The following is a 25,786-nucleotide window of genomic DNA, read 5'->3' as shown; positions in this document are numbered from 1 at the left end:
AGGGTTCGGGCTAGGGTTAGGGTTAGGGGACGGGGACGGTTTAGGGTCCAGGTGAGGGTACGACAACGCTTTAGGGGGAGCGTACGTGTGAGGGCGTGGGTTAGTGTTAGCGTACGGGTTAGGATTAGGGGACGGGTGAGGGTCAGGCTTCGGGGAAGGGTTAGGGTTAGGGTTCGGGCTAGGGTTAGGGTTAGGGGACGGGGAGGGTTTAGGGTCCAGGTGATTGTACGACAACGCTTTAGGGGGAGCGTACGTGTGAGGGTGCGGGTTACTGTTAGCGTACGGGTTAGGATTAGGGGACGGGTGAGGGTCAGGCTTCGCGGAAGTGTTAGGGTTAGGGTTCGGGCTAGTGTTAGGGTTAGGAGACGGGGAGGGTTTAGGGTCCAGGTGAGGGTACGACAACGCTTTAGGGGGAGCGTATGTGTGAGGGCGTGGGTTAGTGTTAGCGTACGGGTTAGGATTAGGGGACGGGTGAGGGTCAGGCTTCCAGGAAGTGTTAGGGTTAGGTTTCGGGCTAGGGTTAGGGTTAGGGGACGGGGACGGCTTAGGGTGCAGGTGAGGGTACGACAACGCTTTAGGGGGAGCGTACGTGTGAGGGTGCGGATTAGTTTTAGCGTACGGGTTAGGATTAGGAGACGGGTGAGGGTCAGGCTTCGGGGAAGGGTTAGGGTTAGGGTTCGGGCTAGGGTTAGGGTTAGGGGACGGGGAGGGTTTAGGGTCCAGGTGAGGGTACGACAACGCTTTAGGGGGAGCGTACGTGTGAGGGCGCGGGTTAGTGTTAGCGTACGGGTTAGGATTAGGGGACGGGTGAGGGTCAGGCTTCGGGGAAGGGTTAGGGTTAGGGTTCGGGCTAGGGTTAGGGTTAGGGGACGGGGAGGGTTTAGGGTCCAGGTGAGGGTACGACAACGCTTTAGGGGGAGCGTACGTGTGAGGGCGCGGGTTAGTGTTAGCGTACGGGTTAGGATTAGGGGACGGGTGAGGGTCAGGCTTCGGGGAAGGGTTAGGGTTAGGGTTCGGGCTAGGGTTAGGGTTAGGGGACGGGGACGGTTTAGGGTCCAGGTGAGGGTACGACAACGCTTTAGGGGGAGCGTACGTGTGAGGGCGTGGGTTAGTGTTAGCGTACGGGTTAGGATTAGGGGACGGGTGAGGGTCAGGCTTCGGGGAAGGGTTAGGGTTAGGGTTCGGGCTAGGGTTAGGGTTAGGGGACGGGGAGGGTTTAGGGTCCAGGTGATTGTACGACAACGCTTTAGGGGGAGCGTACGTGTGAGGGTGCGGGTTACTGTTAGCGTACGGGTTAGGATTAGGGGACGGGTGAGGGTCAGGCTTCGCGGAAGTGTTAGGGTTAGGGTTCGGGCTAGTGTTAGGGTTAGGAGACGGGGAGGGTTTAGGGTCCAGGTGAGGGTACGACAACGCTTTAGGGGGAGCGTATGTGTGAGGGCGTGGGTTAGTGTTAGCGTACGGGTTAGGATTAGGGGACGGGTGAGGGTCAGGCTTCCAGGAAGTGTTAGGGTTAGGTTTCGGGCTAGGGTTAGGGTTAGGGGACGGGGACGGCTTAGGGTGCAGGTGAGGGTACGACAACGCTTTAGGGGGAGCGTACGTGTGAGGGTGCGGATTAGTTTTAGCGTACGGGTTAGGATTAGGAGACGGGTGAGGGTCAGGCTTCGGGGAAGGGTTAGGGTTAGGGTTCGGGCTAGGGTTAGGGTTAGGGGACGGGGACGGTTTAGGGTCCAGGTGAGGGCACGACAACGCTTTAGGGGGAGCGTACGTGTGAGGGCGCGGGTTAGTGTTAGCGTACGGGTTAGGATTAGGGGACAGGTGAGGGTCAGGCTTCGGGGAAGTGTTAGGGTTAGGGTTCGGGCTAGGGTTAGGGTTAGGGGACGGGGAGGGTTTAGGGTCCAGGTGAGGGTACGACAACGCTTTAGGGGGAGCGTACGTGTGAGGGCGCGGGTTAGTGTTAGCGTACGGGTTAGGATTAAGGGACGGGTGAGGGTCAGGCCTCGGGGAAGGGTTAGGGTTAGGGTTCGGGCTAGGTTTAGGGTTAGGGGACGGGGAGGGTTTAGGGTCCAGGTGAGGGTACGACAACGCTTTAGGGGGAGCGTACGTGTGAGGGCGTGGGTTAGTGTTAGCGTACGGGTTAGGATTAGGGGACGGGTGAGGGTCAGGCTTCGGGGAAGGGTTAGGGTTAGGGTTCGGGCTAGGGTTAGGGTTAGGGGACGGGGAGGGTTTAGGGTCCAGGTGAGGGTACGACAACGCTTTAGGGGGAGCGTACGTGTGAGGGCGCGGGTTAGTGTTAGGGTACGGGTTAGGATTAGGGGACGGGTGAGGGTCAGGCTTCGGGGAAGGTTTAGGGTTAGGGTTCGGGCTAGGGTTAGGGTTAGGGGACGGGGAGGGTTTAGGGTCCAGGTGAGGGTACGACAACGCTTTAGGGGGAGCGTACGTGTGAGGGCGCGGGTTAGTGTTAGCGTACGGGTTAGGATTAGGGGACGGGTGAGGGTCAGGCTTCGGGGAAGTGTTAGGGTTAGGGTTCGGGCTAGGGTTAGGGTTAGGGGACGGGGACGGCTTAGGGTGCAGGTGACTGTACGATAACGCTTTAGGGGGAGCGTACGTGTGAGGGCGCGGGTTAGTTTTATCGTACGGGTTAGGATTAGGGGACGGGTGAGGGTCAGGCTTCGGGGAAGTGTTAGGGTTAGGGTTCGGGCTAGGGTTAGGGTTAGGGGACGGGGACGGCTTAGGGTGCAGGTGAGGGTACGACAACGCTTTAGGGGGAGCGTACGTGTGAGGGCGTGGGTTAGTGTTAGCGTACGGGTTAGTTTTAGGGGACGGGTGAGGGTCAGGCTTCGGGGAATGGTTAGGGTTAGGGTTCGGGCTAGGGTTAGGGTTAGGGGACGGGGAGGGTTTAGGGTCCAGGTGAGGGTACGACAACGCTTTAGGGGGAGCGTACGTGTGAGGGCGCGGGTTAGTGTTAGCGTACGGGTTAGGATTAGGGGACGGGTGAGGTTCAGGCTTCGGGGAAGATTTAGGGTTAGGGTTCCGGCTAGGGTTAGGGTTAGTGGACGGGGAGGGTTTAGGGTCCAGGTGAGGGTACGACAACGCTTTAGGGGGAGCGTACGTGTGAGGGCGTGGGTTAGTGTTAGCGTACGGGTTAAGATTAGGGGACGGGTGAGGGTCAGGCTTCGGGGAAGGGTTAGGGTTAGGGTTCGGGCTAGGGTTAGGGTTAGGGGACGGGGAGGGGTTAGGGTCCAGGTGAGGGTATGACAACGCTTTAGGGGGAGTGTACGTGTGAGGGCGCGGGTTAGTGTTAGCGTACGGGTTAGGATTAGGGGACGGGTGAGGGTCAGGCTTCGGGGAAGGGTTAGGGTTAGGGTTCGGGCTAGGGTTAGGGTTAGGGGACGGGGACGGTTAAGGGTCCAGGTGAGGGTACGACAACGCTTTAGGGGGAGCGTACGTGTGAGGGGGCGGGTTAGTGTTAGCGTACGGGTTAGGATTAGGGGACGTGTGAGGGTCAATCTTCGGGGAAGGGTTAGGGTTAGTGTTCGGGCTAGGGTTAGGGTTATGGGACGGGGAGGGTTTAGGGTCCAGGTGAGGGTACGACAACGCTTTAGGGGGAGCGTACGTGTGAGGGCGCGGGTTAGTGTTAGCGTACGGGTTAGGATTAGGGGACGGGTGAGGGTCAGGCTTCGGGGAAGGGTTAGGGTTAGGGTTCGGGCTAGGGTTAGGGTTAGGGGACGGGGAGGGTTTAGGGTCCAGGTGAGGGTACGACAACGCTTTAGGGGGAGCGTACGTGTGAGGGCGTGGGTTAGTGTTAGCGTACGGGTTAGGATTAAGGGACGGGTGAGGGTCAGGCTTCGGGGAAGGGTTAGGGTTAGGGTTCGGGCTAGGGTTAGGGTTAGGGGACGGGGAGGGTTTAGGGTCCAGGTGAGGGTACGACAACGCTTTAGGGGAGCGTACGTGTGAGGGCGCGGGTTAGTGTTAGCGTACGGGTTAGGATTAGGGGACGGGTGAGGGTCAGGCTTCGGGGAAGGGTTAGGGTTAGGGTTCGGGCTAGGGTTAGGGTTAGGGGACGGGGAGGGTTTAGGGTCGAGGTGAGGGTACGACAATGCTTTAGGGGGAGCATACGTGTGAGGGCGCGGGTTAGTGTTAGCGTACGGGTTAGGATTAGGGGACGGGTGAGGGTCAGGCTTCGGGGAAGTGTTAGGGTTAGGGTTCGGGCTAGGGTTAGGGTTAGGGGACGGGGACGGTTTAGGGTCCAGGTGAGGGTACGACAACGCTTTAGGGGGAGCGTACGTGTGAGGGCGTGGGTTAGTGTTAGCGTACGGGTTAGGATTAGGGGACGGGTGAGGGTCAGGCTTCGGGGAAGGGTTAGGGTTAGGTTTAGGGCTAGGGTTAGTGTTAGGGGACGGGGACGGCTTAGGGTGCAGGTGAGGGTTCGACAACGCTTTAGGGGGAGTGTACGTGTGAGGGCGCGGGTTAGTGTTAGCGTACGGGTTAGGATTAGGGGACGGGTGAGGGTTAGGCTTCGGGGAAGTGTTAGGGATGGGGTTCGGGCTAGGGTTAGGGTTAGGGGACGGGGAGGGTTTAGGGTCCAGGTGAGGGTATGACAACGCTTTAGGGGGAGCGTACGTGTGAGGGCGTGGGTTAGTGTTAGCGTACGGGTTAGGATTAGGGGACGGGTGAGGGTCAGGCTTCGGGGAAGGGTTAGGGTTAGGTTTCGGGAGAGGGTTAGTGTTAGGGGACGGGGTGGGTTTAGGGTCCAGGTGAGGGTATGACAACGCTTTAGGAGGAGCGTACGTGTGAGGGCGCGGGTTAGTGTTAGCGTACGGGTTAGGATTAGGGGACGGGTGAGGGTCAGGCTTCGGGGAAGTGTTAGGGTTAGGGTTCGGGCTAGGGTTAGGGTTAGGGGACGGGGAGGGTTTAGGGTCCAGGTGAGGGTACGACAACGCTTTAGGGGGAGCGTACGTGTGAGGGCGCGTGTTAGTGGTAGCGTACGGGTTAGGATTAGGGGACGGGTGAGGGTCAGGCTTCGGGGAAGTGTTAGGGTTAGGGTTCGGGCTAGGGTTAGGCTTAGGGGACGGGGACGGTTTAGGGTCCAGGTCAGGGTCCGACAACGCTTTAGGGGGAGCGTACGTGTGAGGGTGCGGGTTAGTGTTAGCGTACGGTTTAGGATTAGGGGACGGGTGAGGGTCAGGCTTCGGGGAGGGGTTAGGGTTAGGTTTCGGGCTAGGGTTAGGGTTAGGGGACGGGGTGGGTTTAGGGTCCAGGTGAGGGTACGACAACGCTTTAGGGGGAGCGTACGTGTGAGGGCGCGTGTTAGTGTTAGCGTACGGGTTAGGATTAGGGGACGGGTGAGGGTCAGGCTTCGGGGAAGTGTTAGGGTTAGGGTTCGGGCTAGGGTTAGGGTTAGGGGACGGGGACGGCTTAGGGTGCAGGTGAGTGTACGACAACGCTTTTGGGGGAGCGTACGTGTGAGGGCGCGGGTTAGTTTTATCGTACGGGTTAGGATTAGGGGACGGGTGAGGGTCAGGCTTCGGGGAAGTGTTAGGGTTAGGGTCGGGCTAGGGTTAGGGTTAGGGGACGGGGACCGCTTAGGGTGCAGGTGAGGGTACGACAACGCTTTAGGGGGAGCGTACGTGTGAGGGCGCGGGTTAGTTTTATCGTACGGGTTAGGATGAGGGGACGGGTGAGGGTCAGGCTTCGGGGAAGTGTTAGGGTTAGGGTTCGGGCTAGGGTTAGGGTTAGGGGACGGGGAGGGTTTAGGGTCCAGGTGAGGGTACGACAACGCTTTAGGGGGAGCGTACGTGTGAGGGCGCGGGTTAGTGTTAGCGTACGGGTTAGGATTAGGGGACGGGTGAGGGTCAGGCTTCGGGGAAGGGTTAGGGTTAGGGTTCGGGCTAGGGTTAGGGTTAGGGGACGGGGAGGGTTTAGGGTCGAGGTGAGGGTACGACAATGCTTTAGGGGGAGCGTACGTGTGGGGGCGCGGGTTAGTGTTAGCGTACGGGTTAGGATTAGGGGACGGGTGAGGGTAAGGCTTCGGGGAAGTGTTAGGGTTAGGGTTCGGGCTAGGGTTAGGGGACGGGGACGGTTTAGGGTCCAGGTGAGGGTACGACAACGCTTTAGGGGGAGCGTACGTGTGAGGGCGTGGGTTAGTGTTAGCGTACGGGTTAGGATTAGGGGACGGGTGAGGGTCAGGCTTCGGGGAAGGGTTAGGGTTAGGGTTCGGGCTAGGGTTAGGGTTAGGGGACGGAGAGGGTTTAGGGTCCAGGTGAGGGTACGACAACGCTTTAGGGGGAGCGTACGTGTGAGGGCGCGGGTTAGTGTTAGCGTACGGGTTAGGATTAGGGGACGGGTGAGAGTCAGGCTTCGGGGAAGTGTTAGGGTTAGGGTTCGGGCTAGGGTTAGGGTTAGGGGACGGGGACGGCTTAGGGTGCAGGTGACTGTACGACAACGCTTTAGGGGGAGCGTACGTGTGAGGGCGCGGGTTAGTTTTATCGTACGGGTTAGGATTAGGGGACGGGTGAGGGTCAGGCTTCGGGGAAGTGTTAGGGTTAGGGTTTGGGCTAGGGTTAGGGTTAGGGGACGGGGACGGCTTCGGGTGCAGGTGACGGTACGACAACGCTTTAGGGGGAGCGTACGTGTGAGGGCGTGGGTTAGTGTTATCGTACGGGTTAGTTTTAGGGGACGGGTGAGGGTCAGGCTTCGGGGAATGGTTAGGGTTAGGGTTCGGGCTAGGGTTAGGGTTAGGGGACGGGGAGGGTTTAGGGTCCAGGTGAGGGTACGACAACGCTTTAGGGGGAGCGTAGGTGTGAGGGCGCGGGTTAGTGTTAGCGTACGGGTTAGGATTAGGGGACGGGTGAGGTTCAGGCTTCGGGGAATATTTAGGGTTAGGGTTCGGGCTAGGGTTAGGGTTAGAGGACGGGGAGGGTTTAGGGTCCAGGTGAGGGTACGACAACGCTTTAGGGGGAGCGTACGTGTGAGGGCGTGGGTTAGTGTTAGCGTACGGGTTAAGATTAGGGGACGGGTGAGGGTCAGGCTTCGGGGAAGGGTTAGGGTTAGGGTTCGGGCTAGGGTTAGGGTTAGGGGACGGGGAGGGGTTAGGGTCCAGGTGAGGGTATGACAACGCTTTAGGGGGAGTGTACGTGTGAGGGCGCGGGTTAGTGTTAGCGTACGGGTTAGGATTAGGGGACGGGTGAGGGTCAGGCTTCGGGGAAGGGTTAGGGTTAGGGTTCGGGCTAGGGTTAGGGTTAGGGAACGGGGACGGTTAAGGGTCCAGATGAGGGTACGACAACGCTTTAGGGGGAGCGTACGTGTGAGGGGGCGGGTTAGTGTTAGCGTACGGGTTAGGATTAGGGGACGTGTGAGGGTCAATCTTCGGGGAAGGGTTAGGGTTAGTGTTCGGGCTAGGGTTAGGGTTATGGGACGGGGAGGGTTTAGGGTCCAGGTGAGGGTACGACAACGCTTTAGGGGGAGCGTACGTGTGAGGGCGCGGGTTAGTGTTAGCGTACGGGTTAGGATTAGGGGACGGGTGAGGGTCAGGCTTCGGGGAAGTGTTAGGGTTAGGGTTCGGGCTAGGGTTAGGGTTAGGGGACGGGGAGGGTTTAGGGTCCAGGTGAGGGTACGACAACGCTTTAGGGGGAGCGTACGTGTGAGGGCGTGGGTTAGTGTTAGCGTACGGGTTAGGATTAGGGGACGGGTGAGGGTCAGGCTTCGGGGAAGGGTTAGGGTTAGGGTTCGGGCTAGGGTTAGGGTTAGGGGACGGGGAGGGTTTAGGGTCCAGGTGAGGGTACGACAACGCTTTAGGGGGAGCGTACGTGTGAGGGCGCGGGTTAGTGTTAGCGTACGGGTTAGGATTAGGGGACGGGTGAGGGTCAGGCTTCGGGGAAGGGTTAGGGTTAGGGTTCGGGCTAGGGTTAGGGTTAGGGGACGGGGAGGGTTTAGGGTCGAGGTGAGGGTACGACAATGCTTTAGGGGGAGCGTACGTGTGAGGGCGCGGGTTAGTGTTAGCGTACGGGTTAGCATTAGGGGACGGGTGAGGGTCATGCTTCGGGGAAGTGTTAGGGTTAGGGTTCGGGCTAGGGTTAGGGTTAGGGGACGGGGACGGTTTAGGGTCCAGGTGAGGGTACGACAACGCTTTAGGGGGAACGTACGTGTGAGGGCGTGGGTTAGTGTTAGCGTACGGGTTAGGATTAGGGGACGGGTGAGGGTCAGGCTTCGGGGAAGGGTTAGGGTTAGGGTTCGGGCTAGGGTTAGGGTTAGGGGACGGGGAGGGTTTAGGGTCCAGGTGAGTGTACGACAACGCTTTAGGGGGAGCGTACGTGTGAGGGTGCGGGTTAGTGTTAGCGTACGGGTTAGGATTAGGGGACGGGTGAGGGTCAGGCTTCGGGGAAGGGTTAGGGTTAGGGTTCGGGCTAGGGTTAGGGTTAGGGGACCGGGACGGTTTAGGGTCCAGGTGAGGGCACGACAACGCTTTAGGGGGAGCGTACGTGTGAGGGCGCGGGTTAGTGTTAGCGTACGGGTTAGGATTAGGGGACAGGTGAGGGTCAGGCTTCGCGGAAGTGTTAGGGTTAGGGTTCGGGCTAGGGTTAGGGTTAGGGGACGGGGAGGGTTTAGGGTCCAGGTGAGGGTACGACAACGCTTTAGGGGGAGCGTACGTGTGATGGCGCGGGTTAGTGTTAGCGTACGGGTTAGGATTAAGGGACGGGTGAGGGTCAGGCTTCGGGGAAGGGTTAGGGTTAGGTTTAGGGCTAGGGTTAGTGTTAGGGGACGGGGACGGCTTAGGGTGCAGGTGAGGGTTCGACAACGCTTTAGGGGGAGTGTACGTGTGAGGGCGCGGGTTAGTGTTAGCGTACGGGTTAGGATTAGGGGACGGGTGAGGGTTAGGCTTCGGGGAAGTGTTAGGGATAGGGTTCGGGCTAGGGTTAGGGTTAGGGGACGGGGAGGGTTTAGGGTCCAGGTGAGGGTACGACAACGCTTTAGGGGGAGCGTACGTGTGAGGGCGTGGGTTAGTGTTAGCGTACGGGTTAGGATTAGGGGACGGGTGAGGGTCAGGCTTCGGGGAAGGGTTAGGGTTAGGATTCGGGAGAGGGTTAGTGTTAGGGGACGGGGTGGGTTTAGGGTCCAGGTGAGGGTACGACAACGCTTTAGGGGGAGCGTACGTGTGAGGGCGCGGGTTAGTGGTAGCGTACGGGTTAGGATTAGGGGACGGGTGAGGGTCAGGCTTCGGGGAAGTGTTAGGGTTAGGGTTCGGCTAGGGTTAGGGTTAGGGGACGGGGACGGCTTAGGGTGCAGGTGAGGGTACGACAACGCTTTAGGGGGAGCGTACGTGTGAGGGCGCGGGTTAGTTTTATCGTACGGGTTAGGATGAGGGGACGGGTGAGGGTCAGGCTTCGGGGAAGTGTTAGGGTTAGGGTTCGGGCTAGGGTTAGGGTTAGGGGACGGGGAGGGTTTAGGGTCCAGGTGAGGTTACGACAACGCTTTAGGGGGAGCGTACGTGTGAGGGCGTGGGTTAGTGTTAGCGTACGGGTTAGTTTTAGGGGACGGGTGAGGGTCAGGCTTCGGGGAAGGGTTAGGGTTAGGGTTCGGGCTAGGGTTAGGGTTAGGGGACGGGGAGGGTTTAGGGTCCAGGTGAGGGTACGACAACGCTTTAGGGGGAGCGTACGTGTGAGGGCGCGGGTTAGTGTTAGCGTACGGGTTAGGATTAGGGGACGGGTGAGGTTCAGGCTTCGGGGAAGATTTAGGGTTAGGGTTCGGGCTAGGGTTAGGGTTAGGGGACGGGGAGGGTTTAGGGTCCAGGTGAGGGTACGACAACGCTTTAGGGGGAGCATACGTGTGAGGGCGTGTGTTAGTGTTAGCGTACGGGTTAAGATTAGGGGACGGGTGAGGGTCAGGCTTCGGGGAAGGGTTAGGGTTAGGGTTCGGGCTAGGGTTAGGGTTAGGGGACGGGGAGGGGTTAGGGTCCAGGTGAGGGTATGACAACGCTTTAGGGGGAGTGTACGTGTGAGGGCGCGGGTTAGTGTTAGCGTACGGGTTAGGATTAGGGGACGGGTGAGGGTCAGGCTTCGGGGAAGTGTTAGGGTTAGGGTTCGGGCTAGGCTTAGGGTTAGGGGACGGGGACGGTTAAGGGTCCAGGTGAGGGTACGACAACGCTTTAGGGGGAGCGTACGTGTGAGGGGGCGGGTTAGTGTTAGCGTACGGGTTAGGATTAGGGGACGTGTGAGGGTCAATCTTCGGGGAAGGGTTAGGGTTAGTGTTCGGGCTAGGGTTAGGGTTATGGGACGGGGAGGGTTTAGGGTCCAGGTGAGGGTACGACAACGCTTTAGGGGGAGCGTACGTGTGAGGGCGCGGGTTAGTGTTAGCGTACGGGTTAGGATTAGGGGACGGGTGAGGGTCAGGCTTCGGGGAAGTGTTAGGGTTAGGGTTCGGGCTAGGGTTAGGGTTAGGGGACGGGAGGGTTTAGGGTCCAGGTGAGGGTACGACAACGCTTTAGGGGGAGCGTACGTGTGAGGGCGTGGGTTAGTGTTAGCGTACGGGTTATGATTAGGGGACGGGTGAGGGTCAGGCTTCGGGGAAGGGTTAGGGTTAGGGTTCGGGCTAGGGTTAGGGTTAGGGGACGGGGAGGGTTTAGGGTCCAGGTGAGGGTATGACAACGCTTTAGGGGGAGCGTACGTGTGAGGGCGCGGGTTAGTGTTAGCGTACGGGTTAGGATTAGGGGACGGGTGAGGGTCAGGCTTCGGGGAAGGGTTAGGGTTAGGGTTCGGGCTAGGGTTAGGGTTAGGGGACGGGGAGGGTTTAGGGTCGAGGTGAGGGTACGACAATGCTTTAGGGGGAGCGTACGTGTGGGGGCGCGGGTTAGTGTTAGCGTACGGGTTAGGATTAGGGGACGGGTGAGGGTAAGGCTTCGGGGAAGTGTTAGGGTTAGGGTTCGGGCTAGGGTTAGGGTTAGGGGACGGGGACGGTTTAGGGTCCAGGTGAGGGTACGACAACGCTTTAGGGGGAGCGTACGTGTGAGGGCGTGGGTTAGTGTTAGCGTACGGGTTAGGATTAGGGGACGGGTGAGGGTCAGGCTTCGGGAAAGGGTTAGGGTTAGGGTTCGGGCTAGGGTTAGGGTTAGGGGACGGGGAGGGTTTAGGGTCCAGGTGAGGGTACGACAACGCTTTAGGGGGAGCGTACGTGTGAGGGCGCGGGTTAGTGTTAGCGTACGGGTTAGGATTAGGGGACGGGTGAGGGTCAGGCTTCGGGGAAGTTTTAGGGTTAGGGTTCGGGCTAGGGTTAGGTTTAGGGGACGGGGACGGCTTAGGGTGCAGGTGACTGTACGACAACGCTTTAGGGGGAGCGTACGTGTGAGGGCGCGGGTTACTTTTATCGTACGGGTTAGGATTAGGGGACGGGTGAGGGTCAGGCTTCGGGGAAGTGTTAGGGTTAGGGTTCGGGCTAGGGTTAGGGTTAGGGGACGGGGACGGCTTAGGGTGCAGGTGACGGTACGACAACGCTTTAGGGGGAGTGTACGTGTGAGGGCGTGGGTTAGTGTTAGCGTACGGGTTAGTTTTAGGGGACGGGTGAGGGTCAGGCTTCGGGGAATGGTTAGGGTTAGGGTTCGGGCTAGGGTTAGGGTTAGGGGACGGGGAGGGTTTAGGGTCCAGGTGAGGGTACGACAACGCTTTAGGGGGAGCGTACGTGTGAGGGCGCGGGTTAGTGTTAGCGTAAGGGTTAGGATTAGGGGACGGGTGAGGTTCAGGCTTCGGGGAAGATTTAGGGTTAGGGTTCGGGCTAGGGTTAGGGTTAGTGGACGGGGAGGGTTTAGGGTCCAGGTGAGGGTACGACAACGCTTTAGGGGGAGCGTACGTGTGAGGGCGTGGGTTAGTGTTAGCGTACGGGTTAAGATTAGGGGACGGGTGAGGGTCAGGCTTCGGGGAAGGGTTAGGGTTAGGGTTCGGGCTAGGGTTAGGGTTAGGGGACGGGGAGGGGTTAGGGTCCAGGTGAGGGTATGACAACGCTTTAGGGGGAGTGTACGTGTGAGGGCGCGGGTTAGTGTTAGCGTACGGGTTAGGATTAGGGGACGGGTGAGGGTCAGGCTTCGGGGAAGGGTTAGGGTTAGGGTTCGGGCTAGGGTTAGGGTTAGGGGACGGGGACGGTTAAGTGTCCAGGTGAGGGTACGACAACGCTTTAGGGGGAGCGTACGTGTGAGGGGGCCGGTTAGTGTTAGCGTACGGGTTAGGATTAGGGGACGTGTGAGGGTCAATCTTCGGGGAAGGGTTAGGGTTAGTGTTCGGGCTAGGGTTAGGGTTATGGGACGGGGAGGGTTTAGGGTCCAGGTGAGGGTACGACAACGCTTTAGGGGGAGCGTACGTGTGAGGGCGCGGGTTAGTGTTAGCGTACGGGTTAGGATTAGGGGACGGGTGAGGGTCAGGCTTCGGGGAAGGGTTAGGGTTAGGGTTCGGGCTAGGGTTAGGGTTAGGGGACGGGGAGGGTTTAGGGTCCAGGTGAGGGTATGACAACGCTTTAGGGGGAGTGTACGTGTGAGGGCGCGGGTTAGTGTTAGCGTACGGGTTAGGATTAGGGGACGGGTGAGGGTCAGGCTTCGGGGAAGGGTTAGGGTTAGGGTTCGGGCTAGGGTTAGGGTTAGGGGACGGGGACGGTTAAGGGTCCATGTGAGGGTACGACAACGCTTTAGGGGGAGCGTACGTGTGAGGGGGCGGGTTAGTGTTAGCGTACGGGTTAGGATTAGGGGACGTGTGAGGGTCAATCTTCGGGGAAGGTTTAGGGTTAGTGTTCGGGCTAGGGTTAGGGTTATGGGACGGGGAGGGTATAGGGTCCAGGTGAGGGTACGACAACGCTTTAGGGGGAGCGTACGTGTGAGGGCGCGGGTTAGTGTTAGCGTACGGGTTAGGATTAGGGGACGGGTGAGGGTCAAGCTTCGGGGAAGGGTTAGGGTTAGGGTTCGGGCTAGGGTTAGGGTTAGGGGACGGGGAGGGTTTAGGGTCCAGGTGAGGGTACGACAACGCTTTAGGGGGAGCGTACGTGTGAGGGCGTGGGTTAGTGTTAGCGTACGGGTTAGGATTAGGGGACGGGTGAGGGTCAGGCTTCGGGGAAGGGTTAGGGTTAGGGTTCGGGCTAGGGTTAGGGTTAGGGGACGGGGAGGGTTTAGGGTCCAGGTGAGGGTACGACAACGCTTTAGGGGGAGCGTACGTGTGAGGGCGTGGGTTAGTGTTAGCGTACGGGTTAGGATTAGGGGACGGGTGAGGGTCAGGCTTCGGGGAAGGGTTAGGGTTAGGGTTCGGGCTAGGGTTAGGGTTAGGGGACGGGGAGGGTTTAGGGTCCAGGTGAGTGTACGACAACGCTTTAGGGGGAGCGTACGTGTGAGGGTGCGGGTTAGTGTTAGCGTACGGGTTAGGATTAGGGGACGGGTGAGGGTCAGGCTTCGCGGAAGTGTTAGGGTTAGGGTTCGGGCTAGTATTAGGGTTAGGAGACGGGGAGGGTTTAGGGTCCAGGTTAGGGTACGACAACGCTTTAGGGGGAGCGTACGTGTGAGGGCGCGGGTTAGTGTTAGCGTACGGGTTAGGATTATGGGACGGGTGAGGGTCAGGCTTCCAGGAAGTGTTAGGGTTAGGGTTCGGGCTAGGGTTAGGGTTAGGGGACGGGGACGGCTTAGGGTGCATGTGAGGGTACGACAACGCTTTAGGGGGAGCGTACGTGTGAGGGTGCGGATTAGTTTTAGCGTACGGGTTAGGATTAGGGGACGGGTGAGGGTCAGGCTTCGGGGAAGGGTTAGGGTTAGGGTTCGGGCTAGGGTTAGGGGACGGGGACGGTTTAGGGTCCAGGTGAGGGCACGACAACGCTTTAGGGGGAGCGTACGTGTGAGGGCGCGGGTTAGTGTTAGCGTACGGGTTAGGATTAGGGGACAGGTGAGGGTCAGGCTTCGCGGAAGTGTTAGGGTTAGGGTTCGGGCTAGGGTTAGGGTTAGGGGACGGGGAGGGTTTAGGGTCAAGGTGAGGGTACGACAACGCTTTAGGGGGAGCGTACGTGTGAGGGCGCGGGTTAGTGTTAGCGTACGGGTTAGGATTAGGGGACGGGTGAGGGTCAGGCTTCGGGGAAGGGTTAGGGTTAGGGTTCGGGCTAGGGTTAGGGTTAGGGGACGGGGAGGGTTTAGGGTCGAGGTGAGGGTATGACAATGCTTTAGGGGGAGCGTACGTGTGGGGGCGCGGGTTAGTGTTAGCGTACGGGTTAGGATTAGGGGACGGGTGAGGGTAAGGCTTCGGGGAAGTGTTAGGGTTAGGGTTCGGGCTAGGGTTAGGGTTAGGGGACGGGGACGGTTTAGGGTCCAGGTGAGGGTACGACAACGCTTTAGGGGGAGCGTACGTGTTAGGGCGTGGGTTAGTGTTAGCGTACGGGTTAGGATTAGGGGACGGGTGAGGGTCAGGCTTCGGGGAAGGGTTAGGGTTAGGGTTCGGGCTAGGGTTAGGGTTAGGGGACGGGGAGGGTTTAGGGTCCAGGTGAGTGTACGACAACGCTTTAGGGGGAGCGTACGTGTGAGGGTGCGGGTTAGTGTTAGCGTACGGGTTAGGATTAGGGGATGGGTGAGGGTCAGGCTTCGCGGAAGTGTTAGGGTTAGGGTTCGGGCTAGTGTTAGGGTTAGGAGACGGGGAGGGTTTAGGGTCCAGGTGAGGGTACGACAACGCTTTAGGGGGAGCGTACGTGTGAGGGCGCGGTTTAGTGTTAGCGTACGGGTTAGGATTATGGGACGGGTGAGGGTCAGGCTTCCAGGAAGTGTTAGGGTTACGGTTCGGGCTAGGGTTAGGGTTAGGGGACGGGGACGGCTTAGGGTGCAGGTGAGGGTACGACAACGCTTTAGGGGGAGCGTACGTGTGAGGGTGTGGATTAGTTTTAGCGTACGGGTTAGGATTAGGGGACGGGTGAGGGTCAGGCTTCGGGGAAGGGTTAGGGTTAGGTTTCGGGCTAGGGTTAGGGTTAGGGGATGGGGACGGTTTAGGGTCCAGGTGAGGGCACGACAACGCTTTCGGGGGAGCGTACGTGTGAGGGCGCGGGTTAGTGTTAGCGTACGGGTTAGGATTAGGGGACAGGTGAGGGTCAGGCTTCGCGGAAGTGTTAGGGTTACGGTTCGGGCTAGTGTTAGGGTTAGGGGACGGGGACGGTTTAGGGTCCAGGTGAGGGTACGACAACACTTTAGGGGGAGCGTACGTGTGAGGGCGCGGGTTAGTGTTAGCGTACGGGTTAGGATAAGGGGACGGGTGAGGGTCAGGCTTCGGGGAAGTGTTAGGGTTAGGGTTCGGGCTAGGGTTAGGGTTAGGGGACGGGGACGGCTTAGGGTGCAGGTGAGGGTACGATAACGCTTTAGGGGGAGCGTACGTGTGAGGGCGCGGGTTAGTTTTAGCGTACGGGTTAGGATTAGGGGACGGGTGAGGGTCAGGCTTCGGGGAAGGGTTAGGGTTCGGGCTAGGGTTAGGGTTAGGGGACGGGGAAGGTTTAGGGTCCAGGTGAGGGTACGACAATGCTTTAGGGGGAGCGTACATGTGAGGGCGCGGGTGAGTGTTAGCGTACGGTTTAGGATTAGGGGACTGGTGAGGGTCAGGCTTCGCGGAAGTGTTAGGGTTAGGGTTCGGGCTAGGGTTAGGGTTAGGGGACGGGGAGGGTTTAGGGTCCAGGTGAGGGTACGACAACGCTTTAGGGGGAGCGTACGTGTGAGGGCGCGGGTTAGTGTTAGCGTACGGGTTAGGATTAAGGGACGGGTGAGGGTCAGGCTTCGGGGAAGGGTTAGGGTTAGGGTTTGGGCTAGGGTTAGTGTTAGGGGACGGGGACGGCTTAGGGTGCAGGTGAGGGTTCGACAACGCTTTAGGGGGAGCGTACGTGTGAGGGCGCGGGTTAGTGTTAGCGTACGGGTTAGGATTAGGGCCGGGTGAGGGTCAGGCTTCGGGGAAGTTTTAGGGATAGGGTTCGGGCTAGGGTTAGGGTTAGGGGACGGGGAGGGTTTAGGGTCCAGGTGAGGGTACGACAACGCTTTAGGGGGAGCGTACGTGTGAGGGCGCGGGTTAGTGTTAGCGTACGGGTTAGGATTAGGGGACGGGTGAGGGTCAGGCTTCGGGGAAGGGTTAGGGTTAGGTTTCGGGCTAGGGTTAGGGTTAGGGGACGGGGAGGGTTTAGGGTCCAGGTGAGGGTACGACAACGCTTTAGGGGGAGCGTACGTGTGAGGGCGCGGGTTAGTGTTAGCGTACGGGTTAGGATTAGGGGACGGGTGAGGGTCGGGCTTCGGGGAAGGGTTAGGGTTAGGGTTCGTGCTAGAGTTAGGGTTAGGGGACGGGGAGGGATTAGGGTCCAGGTGAGGGTACGACAACGCTTTAGGGGGAGCGTACGTGTGAGGGTGCGGGTTAGTGTTAGCGTACGGGTTAGGATTAGGGGACGGGTGAGGGTCAGGCGTCGGGGAGGGGTTAGGGTTAGGTTTCCGGCTAGGGTTAGGGTTAGGGGACGGGGTGGGTTTAGGGTCCAGGTGAGGGTACGACAACGCTTTAGGGGGACCGTACGTGTGAGGGCGCGGGTTAGTGTTAGAGTACGGGTTAGGATTAGGGGACGGGTGAGGGTCAGGCTTCGGGGAAGGGTTAGGGTTAGGGTTCTGGCTAGGGTTAGGGTTAGGGGACGGGGTGGGTTTAGGGTCCAGGTGAGGGTACAACAACGCTTTAGGGGGAGCGTACGTGTGAGGGTGCGGGTTAGTGTTAGCGTACGGGTTAGGATTAGGGGACAGGTGAGGGTCAGGCTTCGCGGAAGTGTTAGGGTTAGGGTTCGGGCTAGTGTTAGGGTTAGGGGACGGAGAGGGTTTAGGGTCCAGGTGAGGGTACGACAACGCTTTAGGGGGAGCGTACGTGTGAGGGCGCGGGTTAGTGTTAGCGTACAGGTTAGGATTAGGGGACGGGTGAGGGTCAGGCTTCGGGGAAGTGTTAGGCTTAGGGTTCGGGCTAGGGTTAGGGTTAGGGGACGGGGACGGCTTAGGGTGCAGGTGAGGGTACGACAACGCTTTAGGGGGAGCGTACGTGTGAGGGCGCGGGTTAGTTTTAGCGTACGGGTTAGGATTAGGGGACGGGTGAGGGTCAGGCTTCGGGGAAGGGTTAGGGTTAGGGTTCGGGCTAGGGTTAGGGTTAGGGTTAGGGGACGGTTTAGGGTCCAGGTGAGGGTACGACAATGCTTTAGGGGGAGCGTACGTGTGAGGGCGCGGGTTAGTGTTAGCGTACGGGTTAGGATTAGGGGACGGGTGAGGGTCAGGCTTCGCGGAAGTGTTAGGGTTAGGGTTCGGGCTAGGGTTAGGGTTAGGGGACGGGGAGGGTTTAGGGTCCAGGTGAGGGTACGACAACGCTTTAAGGGGAGCGTACGTGTGAGGGCGCGGGTTAGTGTTAGCGTACGGGTTAGGATTAAGGGACGGGTGAGGGTCAGGCTTCGGGGAAGTGTTAGGGTTAGGGTTTGGGCTAGGGTTAGTGTTAGGGGACGGGGACGGCTTAGGGTGCAGGTGAGGGTTCGACAACGCTTTAGGGGGAGCGTACGTGTGAGGGCGCGGGTTAGTGTTAGCGTACGGGTTAGGATTAGGGGACGGGTGAGGGTCAGGCTTCGGGGAAGTGTTAGGGATAGGGTTCGGGCTAGGGTTAGGGTTAGGGGACGGGGAGGGTTTAGGGTCCAGGTGAGGGTACGACAACGCTTTAGGGGGAGCGTACGTGTGAGGGCGCGGGTTAGTGTTAGCGTACGGGTTAGGATTAGGGGACGGGTGAGGGTCAGGCTTCGGGGAAGGGTTAGGGTTAGGTTTCGGGCTAGGGTTAGGGTTAGGGGACGGGGAGGTTTTAGGGTCCAGGTGAGGGTACGACAACGCTTTAGGGGGAGCGTACGTGTGAGGGCGCGGGTTAGTGTTAGCGTACGGGTTAGGATTAGGGGACGGGTGAGGGTCAGGCTTCGGGGAAGGGTTAGGGTTAGGGTTCGGGCTAGGGTTAGGCTTAGGGGACGGGGAGGGTTTAGGGTCCAGGTGAGGGTACGACAACGCTTTAGGGGGAGCGTACGTGTGAGGGCGCGGGTTAGTGTTAGCGTACGGGTTAGGATTAGGGGACGAGTGAGGGTCAGGCTTCGCGGAAGGGTTAGGGTTAGGGTTCGGGCTAGGGTTAGGGTTAGGGGACGGGGAGGGTTTAGGGTCCAGATGAGGGTACGACAACGCTTTAGGGGGAGCGTACGCGTGAGGGCGCGGGTTAGTGTTAGCGTACGGGTTAGGATTAGGGGACGGGTGAGGTTCAGGCTTCGGGGAAGGGTTAGGGTTAGGGTTCGGGCTAGGGTTAGGGTTAGGGGACGGGGAGGGTTTAGGGTCCAGGTGAGGGTACGACAACGCTTTAGGGGGAGCGTACGTGTGAGGGCGCGGGTTAGTGTTAGCGTACGGGTTAGGATTAGGGGACGGGTGAGGGTCAGGCTTCGGGGAAGTGTTAGGGTTAGGGTTCGGGCTAGGGTTAGGGTAAGGGGACGGGGAGGGTTTAGGGTCCAGGTGAGGGTACGACAACGCTTTAGGGGGAGCGTACGTGTGAGGGCGCGGGTTAGTGTTAGCGTACAGGTTAGGATTAAGGGACGGGTGAGGGTCAGGCTTCGGGGAAGGGTTAGGGTTAGGGTTTGGGCTAGGGTTAGGGCTAGGGGACGGGGACGGTTTAGGGTCCAGGTGAGGGTACGACAACGCTTTAGGGGGAGCGTACGTGTGAGGGCGCGGGTTAGTGTTAGCGTACGGGTTAGGATTATGGGACGGGGGAGGGTCAGGCTTCGGGGAAATGTTAGGGATAGGGTTCTGGCTAGGGTTAGGGTTAGGGGACGGGGAGGGTTTAGGGTCCAGGTGAGGGTACGACAACGCTTTAGGGGGAGCGTACGTGTGAGGACGTGGGTTAGTGTTAGCGTACGGGTTAGGATTAGGGGACGGGTGAGGGTCAGGCTTCGGGGAAGGGTTAGGGTTAGGGTTCTGGCTAGGGTTAGGGTTAGGGGACGGGGACGGTTTAGGGTCCAGGTGAGGGTACGACAACGCTTTAGGGGGAGCGTACGTGTGAGGGCGCGGGGTAGTGTTAGCGTACGGGTTAGGATTAGGGGACGGCTGAGGGTCAGGCTTCAGGGAAGGGTTAGGGTTAGGGTTCAGGCTAGGGTTAGGGTTAGGGGACGGGGAGTGTTTAGGGTCCAGGTGAGGGTACGACAACGCTTTAGGGGGAGCGTACGTGTGAGGGCGCGGGTTAGTGTAGGCGTACGGGTTAGGATTAGGGGACGGGTGAGGGTCAGGCTTCGGGGAAGGGTTAGGGTTAGGGTTCGGGCTAGGGTTAGGGTTAGGGGACGGGGAGGGTTTAGGGTCCAGGGGAGGGTACGACAACGCTTTAGGGGGAGCGTACGTGTGAGGGCGCGTGTTAGTGTTAGCGTACGGGTTAGGATTAGGGGACGGGTGAGGGTCAGGCTTCGGGGAAGGGTTAGGGTTAGGGTTCGGGCTAGGGTTAGGGTTAGGGGACGGGGACGGTTTAGGGTCCAGGTGAGGGTACGACAACGCTTTAGGGGGAGCGTATGTGTGAGGGCGCGGGTTAGTGTTAGCGTACGGGTTAGGATTAGGGGACGGGTGAGTGTCAGGCTTCGGGGAAGGGTTAGGGTTAGGGTTCAGGCTAGGCTTAGGGTTAGGGGACGGGGAGGGTTTAGGGTCCAGGTGAGGGTACGACAACGCTTTAGGGGGAGCGTACGTGTGAGGGCGCGGGTTAGTGTTAGCGTACGGGTTAGGATTAGGGGACGGGTGAGGGTCAGGCTTCGGGGAAGTGTTAGGGTTAGGGTTCGGGCTAGGGTTAGGGTTAGGGGACGGGGAGGGTTTAGGGTCCAGGTGAGTGTACGACAACGCTTTAGGGGGAGCGTATGTGTGAGGGTGCGGGTTAGTGTTAGCGTACGGGTTAGGATTAGGGGACGGGTGAGGGTCAGGCTTCGGGGAAGTGTTAGGGTTAGGGTTCTGGCTAGGGTTAGGGTTAGGGGACGGGGAGGGTTTAGGGTCCAGGTGAGGGTACGACAACGCTTTAGGGGGAGCGTACGTGTGAGGGCGCGGGTTAGTGTTAGCGTACGGGTTAGGATTAGGGGACGGGTGAGGGTCAGGCTTCGGGGAAGTGTTAGGGTTAGGGTTCGGGCTAGGGTTAGGGTTAGGGGACGGGGACGGCTTAGGGTGCAGGTGAGGGTACGACAACGCTTTAGGGGGAGCGTACGTGTGAGGGTGCGGGTTAGTTTTAGCGTACGGGTTAGGATTAGGGGACGGGTGAGGGTCAGGCTTCGGGGAAGGGTTAGGGTTAGGGTTCGGGCTAGGGTTAGGGTTAGGGGATGGGGACGGTTTAGGGTCCAGGTGAGGGTACGACAACGCTTTAGGGGGAGCGTACGTGTGAGGGCTCGGGTTAGTGTTAGCGTACGGGTTAGGATTAGGGGACGGGTGAGGGTCAGGCTTCGCGGAAGTGTTAGGGTTAGGGTTCGGGCTAGGGTTAGGGTTAGGGGACGGGGAGGGTTTAGGGTCCAGGTGAGGGTACGACAACGCTTTAGGGGGAGCGTACGTGTGAGGGCGCGGGTTAGTGTTAGCGTACGGGTTAGGATTAGGGGACGGCTGAGGGTCAGGCTTCGGGGAAGTGTTAGGGATATGGTTCGGGCTAGGGTTAGGGTTAGGGGACGGGGAGGGTTTAGGGTTCAGGTGAGGGTACGACAACGCTTTAGGGGGAGCGTACGTGTGAGGGCGTGGGTTAGTGTTAGCGTACGGGTTAGGAATAGGGGACGGGTGAGGGTCAGGCTTCGGGGAAGGGTTAGGGTTAGGGTTCTGGCTAGGGTTAGGGTTAGGGGACGGGGACGGTTTAGGGTCCAGGTGAGGGTACGACAACGCTTTAGGGGTAGCGTACGTGTGAGGGCGCGGGTTAGTGTTAGCGTACGGGTTAGGATTAGGGTACGGGTGAGGGTCAGGCTTCAGGGAAGTGTTAGGGTTAGGGTTCGGGCTAGGGTTAGGGTTAGGGGACGGGGACGGTTTAGGGTCCAGGTGAGGGTACGACAACGCTTTAGGGGGAGCGTACGTGTGAGGGCGCGGGTTAGTGTTAGCGTACGGGTTAGGATTAGGGGACGGGCGAGGGTCAGGCTTTGGGGAAGTGTTAGGGTTAGGGTTCGGGCTAGGGTTAGGGTTAGGAGACGGGGACGGCTTAGGGTGCAGGTGAGGGTACGACAACGCTTTAGGGGGAGCGTACGTGTGAGGGCGCGGGTTAGTGTTAGCGTACGGGTTAGGATCAGGGGACGGGTGAGGGTCAGGCTTCGCGGAAGTGCTAGGGTTAGGGTTCGGACTAGGGTTAGGGTTAGGGGACGGGGAGGGTTTAGGGTCCAGGTGAGGGTACGACAACGCTTTAGGGGGAGCGTACGTGTGAGGGCGCGGGTTAGTGTTAGCGTACGGGTTAGGATTAGGGGACGGGTGAGGGTCAGGCTTCGGGGAAGTTTTAGGGTTAGGGTTCGGGCTAGGGTTAGGGTTAGGGGACGGGGACGGCTTAGGGTCCAGGTGATGGTACGACAACGCTTTAGGGGGAGCGTACGTGTGAGGGCGCGGGTTAGTGTTAGCGTACGGGTTAGGATTAGGGGACGGGTGAGGGTCAGGCTTCGGGGAAGGGTTAGGGTTAGGGTTCGGGCTAGGGTTAGGTTTAGGGGACGGGGAGAGTTTAGGGTCCAGGTGAGGGTACGACAACGCTTTAGGGGGAGCGTACGTGTGAGGGCGCGGTTTAGTGTTAGCGTACGGGTTACGATTAGGGGACGGGTGAGGGTCAGGCTTCGGGGAAGGGTTAGGGTTAGGGTTCGGGCTAGGGTTAGGTTTAGGGGACGGGGAGGGTTTAGGGTCCAGGTGAGTGTACGACAACGCTTTAGGGGGAGCGTACGTGTGAGGGCGCGGGTTAGTGTTAGCGTACGGGTTAGGATTAGGGGACGGGTGTGGGTCAGGCTTCGGGGAAGGTAAAGGGTTAGGGTTCGGGCTAGGGTTAGGGTTAGGGGACAGGGACGGTTTAGGGTACAGGTGAGGGTACGACAACGCTTTAGGGGGAGCGTACGTGTGAGGGCGCAGGTTCGTGTTAGCGTACGGGTTAGGATTACGGGACGGGTGAGGGTCAGGCTTCGGGGAAGGGTTAGGGTTAGGGTTCGGGCTAGGGTTAGGGTTAGGGGACGGGGAGGGTTTAGGGTCCAGGTGAGGGTACGACAACGCTTTAGGGGGAGCGTACGTGTGAGGGCGTGGGTTAGTGTTAGCGTACGGGTTAGGATTAGGGTACGGGTGAGGGTCAGGCTTCGGGGAAGTGTTAGGGATAGGGTTCGGGCTAGGGTTAGGGTTAGGGGACGGGGAGGGTTTAGGGTTCAGGTGAGGGTACGACAACGCTTTAGGGGGAGTGTACGTGTGAGGGCGTGGGTTAGTGTTAGCGTACGGGTTAGGATTAGGGGACGGGTGAGGGTCAGGCTTCGGGGAAGGGTTAGGGTTAGGGTTCTGGCTAGGGTTAGGGTTAGGGGACGGGGACGGTTTAGGGTCCAGGTGAGGGTACGACAACGCTTTAGGGGGAGCGTATGTGTGAGGGCGCGGGTTAGTGTTAGCGTACGGGTTAGGATTAGGGGACGGGTGAGGGTCAGGCTTCAGGGAAGTGTTAGGTTTAGGGTTCGGGCTAGGGTTAGGGTTAGGGGACGGGGACGGTTTAGGGTCCAGGTGAGGGTACGACAACGCTTTAGGGGGAGCGTACGTGTGAGGGCGCGGGTTAGTGTTAGCGTACGGGTTAGGATTAGGGGACGGGCGAGGGTCAGGCTTTGGGGAAGTGTTAGGGTTAGGATTCGGGCTAGGGTTAGGGTTAGGGGACGGGGACGGCTTAGGGTGCAGGTGAGGGTACGACAACGCTTTAGGGGGAGCGTACGTGTGAGGGCGCGGGTTAGTGTTAGCGTACGGGTTAGGATTAGGGGACGGGTGAGGGTCAGGCTTCGGGGAAGGGTTAGGGTTAGGGTTCGGGCTAGGGTTAGGGTTAGGGGACGGGGAGGGTTTAGGGTCCAGGTGAGTGTACGACAACGCTTTAGGGGGAGCGTACGTGTGAGGGCGCGGGTTAGTGTTAGCGTACGGGTTAGGATTAAGGGACGGGTGAGGGTCAGGCTTCGGGGAAGGGTTAGGGTTAGGGTTCGGGCTAGGGTTAGGTTTAGGGAACGGGGACGGCTTAGGGTGCAATTGAGGGTTCGACAACGCTTTAGGGGGAGCGTACGTGTGAGGGCGCGGGTTATTGTTAGCGTACGGGTTTGGATTAGGGGACGGGTGAGGGTCAGGCTTCGGGGAAGGGTTAGGGTTGGGGTTCGGGCTAGGGTTAGGGTTAGGGGACGGGGAGGGTTTAGGGTCCAGGTGAGGGTACGACAATGCTTTAGGGGGAGCGTACGTGTGAGGGCGTGGGTTAGTGTTACCGTACGGGTTAGGATTAGGGGACGGGTGAGGGTCAGGCTTCGGGGAAGTGTTAGGGTTAGGGTTCTGGCTAGGGTTAGGGTTAGGGGACGCGGAGGGTTTAGGGTCCAGGTGAGGGTACGACAACGCTTTAGGGGGAGCGTACGTGTGAGGGCGCGAGTTAGTGTTAGCGTACGGGTTAGGATTTGGGGACGGGTGAGGGTCAGGCTTCGGGGAAGGTTTAGGGTTAGGGTTCGGGCTAGGGTTAGGGTTAGGGGACGGGGACGGTTTAGGGTCCAGGTGAGGTTACGACAACGCTTTGGGGGAGCGTATGTGTGAGGGCGCGGGTTAGTGTTAGCGTACGGGTTAGGATTAGGGGACGGGTGAGGGTCAGGCTTCGGGGAAGGGTTAGGGTTAGGGTTCGGGCAAGGGTTAGGCTTAGGGGACGGGGACGGTTTAGGGTCCAGGTGAGGGTACGACAACGCTTTAGGGGGAGCGTATGTGTGAGGGCGCGGGTTAGTGTTAGCGTACGGGTTAGGTTTAGGGGATGGGTGAGGGTCAGGCTTCGGGGAAGGGTTAGGGTTAGGGTTCGGGCTAGGGTTAGGGTTAGGGGACGGAGACGGTTTAGGGTCCAGGTGAGGGTACGACAACGCTTTGGGGGAGCGTACGTGTGAGGGCGCGGGTTAGTGTTAGCGTACGGGTTAGGATTAGGGGACGGGTGAGGGTCAGGCTTCGGGGAAGGGTTAGGGTTAGGGTTCGGGCTAGGGTTAGGGTTAGGGGACGGGGACGGTTTAGGGTCCAGGTGAGGGTACGACAACGCTTTAGGGGGAGCGAACGTGTGAGGGCGCGGGTTAGTGTTAGCGTTCGGGTTAGGATTAGGGGACGGGTGAGGGTCAGGCTTCGGGGAAGGGTTAGGGTTAGGGTTCGGGCTAGGGTTAGGGTTAGGGGACGGGGAGGGTTTAGGGTCCAGGTGAGGGTACGACAACGCTTTAGGGGGAGCGTACGTGTGAGGGCGCGGGTTAGTGTTAGCGTACGGGTTAGGATTAGGGGACGGCTGAGGGTCGGGCTTCGGGGAAGGGTTAGGGTTAGGGTTCGGGCTAGGGTTAGGGTTAGGGGACGGGGAGGGTTTCGGATCCAGGTGAGGGTACGACAACGCTTTAGGGGGAGTGTACGTGTGAGGGCGTGGGTTAGTGTTAGCGTACGGGTTAGGATTAGGGGACGGGTGAGGGTCAGGCTTCGGGGAAGGGTTAGGGTTAGGGTTCGGGCTAGGGTTAGGGTTAGGGGACGCGGAGGGTTTAGGGTCCAGGTGAGGGTACGACAACGCTTTAGGGGGAGCGTACGTGTGAGGGCGCGGGTTAGTGTTAGCGTACGGGTTAGGATTAGGGGACGGGTGAGGGTCAGGCTTCGGGGAAGGGTTAGGGTTAGGGTTCGGGCTAGGGTTAGGGTTAGGGGACGGGGACGGTTTAGGGTCCAGGTGAGGGTACGACAACGCTTTGGGGGAGCGTATGTGTGAGGGCGCGGGTTAGTGTTAGCGTACGGGTTAGGATTAGGGGACGGGTGAGGGTCAGGCTTCGGGGCAGGGTTAGGGTTCGGGTTCGGGCTAGGGTTAGGTTTAGGGGACGGGGACGGTTTAGGGTCCAGGTGAGGGTACGACAACGCTTTAGGGGGAGCGTACGTGTGAGGGCGCGGGTTAGTGTTAGCGTACGGGTTAGGATTAGGGGACGGGTGAGGGTCAGGCTTCGGGGAAGGGTTAGGGTTAGGGTTCGGGCTAGGGTTAGGTTTAGGGGACGGGGACGGTTTAGGGTCCAGGTTAGGGTACGACAACGCTTTGGGGGAGCGTATGTGTGAGGGCGCGGGTTAGTGTTAGCGTACGCGTCAGGATTAGGGGACGGGTGAGGGTCAGGCTTCGGGGAAGGGTTAGGGTTAGGGTTCGGGCTAGGGTTAGGCATAGGGGACGGGGACGGTTTAGGGTCCAGGTGAGGGTACGACAACGCTTTAGGGGGAGCGTACGTGTGAGGGCGTGGGTTAGTGTTAGCGTACGGGTTAGGATTAGGGGACGGGTGAGGGTCAGGCTTCGGGGAAGTGTTAGGGTTAGGGTTCGGGCTAGGGTTAGGGTTAGGGGACGGGGAGGGTTTAGGGTCCAGGTGAGGGTACGACAACGCTTTAGGGGGAGCGTAAGTGTGAGGGCGCGGATTAGTGTTAGCGTACGGGTTAGGATTAGGGGACGGCTGAGGGTCGGGCTTCGGGGAAGGGTTAGGGTTAGGGTTCGGGCTAGGGTTAGGGTTAGGGGACGGGGAGGGTTTCGGGTCCAGGTGAGGGTACGAGAACGCTTTAGGGGGAGCGTACGTGTGAGGGCGTGGGTTAGTGTTA

This window comes from Grampus griseus, assembly GCF_964374135.1.
Source record: "Grampus griseus genome assembly, chromosome: 10".
In the NCBI taxonomy this organism is placed as follows: domain Eukaryota; kingdom Metazoa; phylum Chordata; class Mammalia; order Artiodactyla; family Delphinidae; genus Grampus; species Grampus griseus.
The sequence above is the reverse complement of the archived record's forward strand: the minus strand, read 5'-3'. Positions refer to the sequence as shown.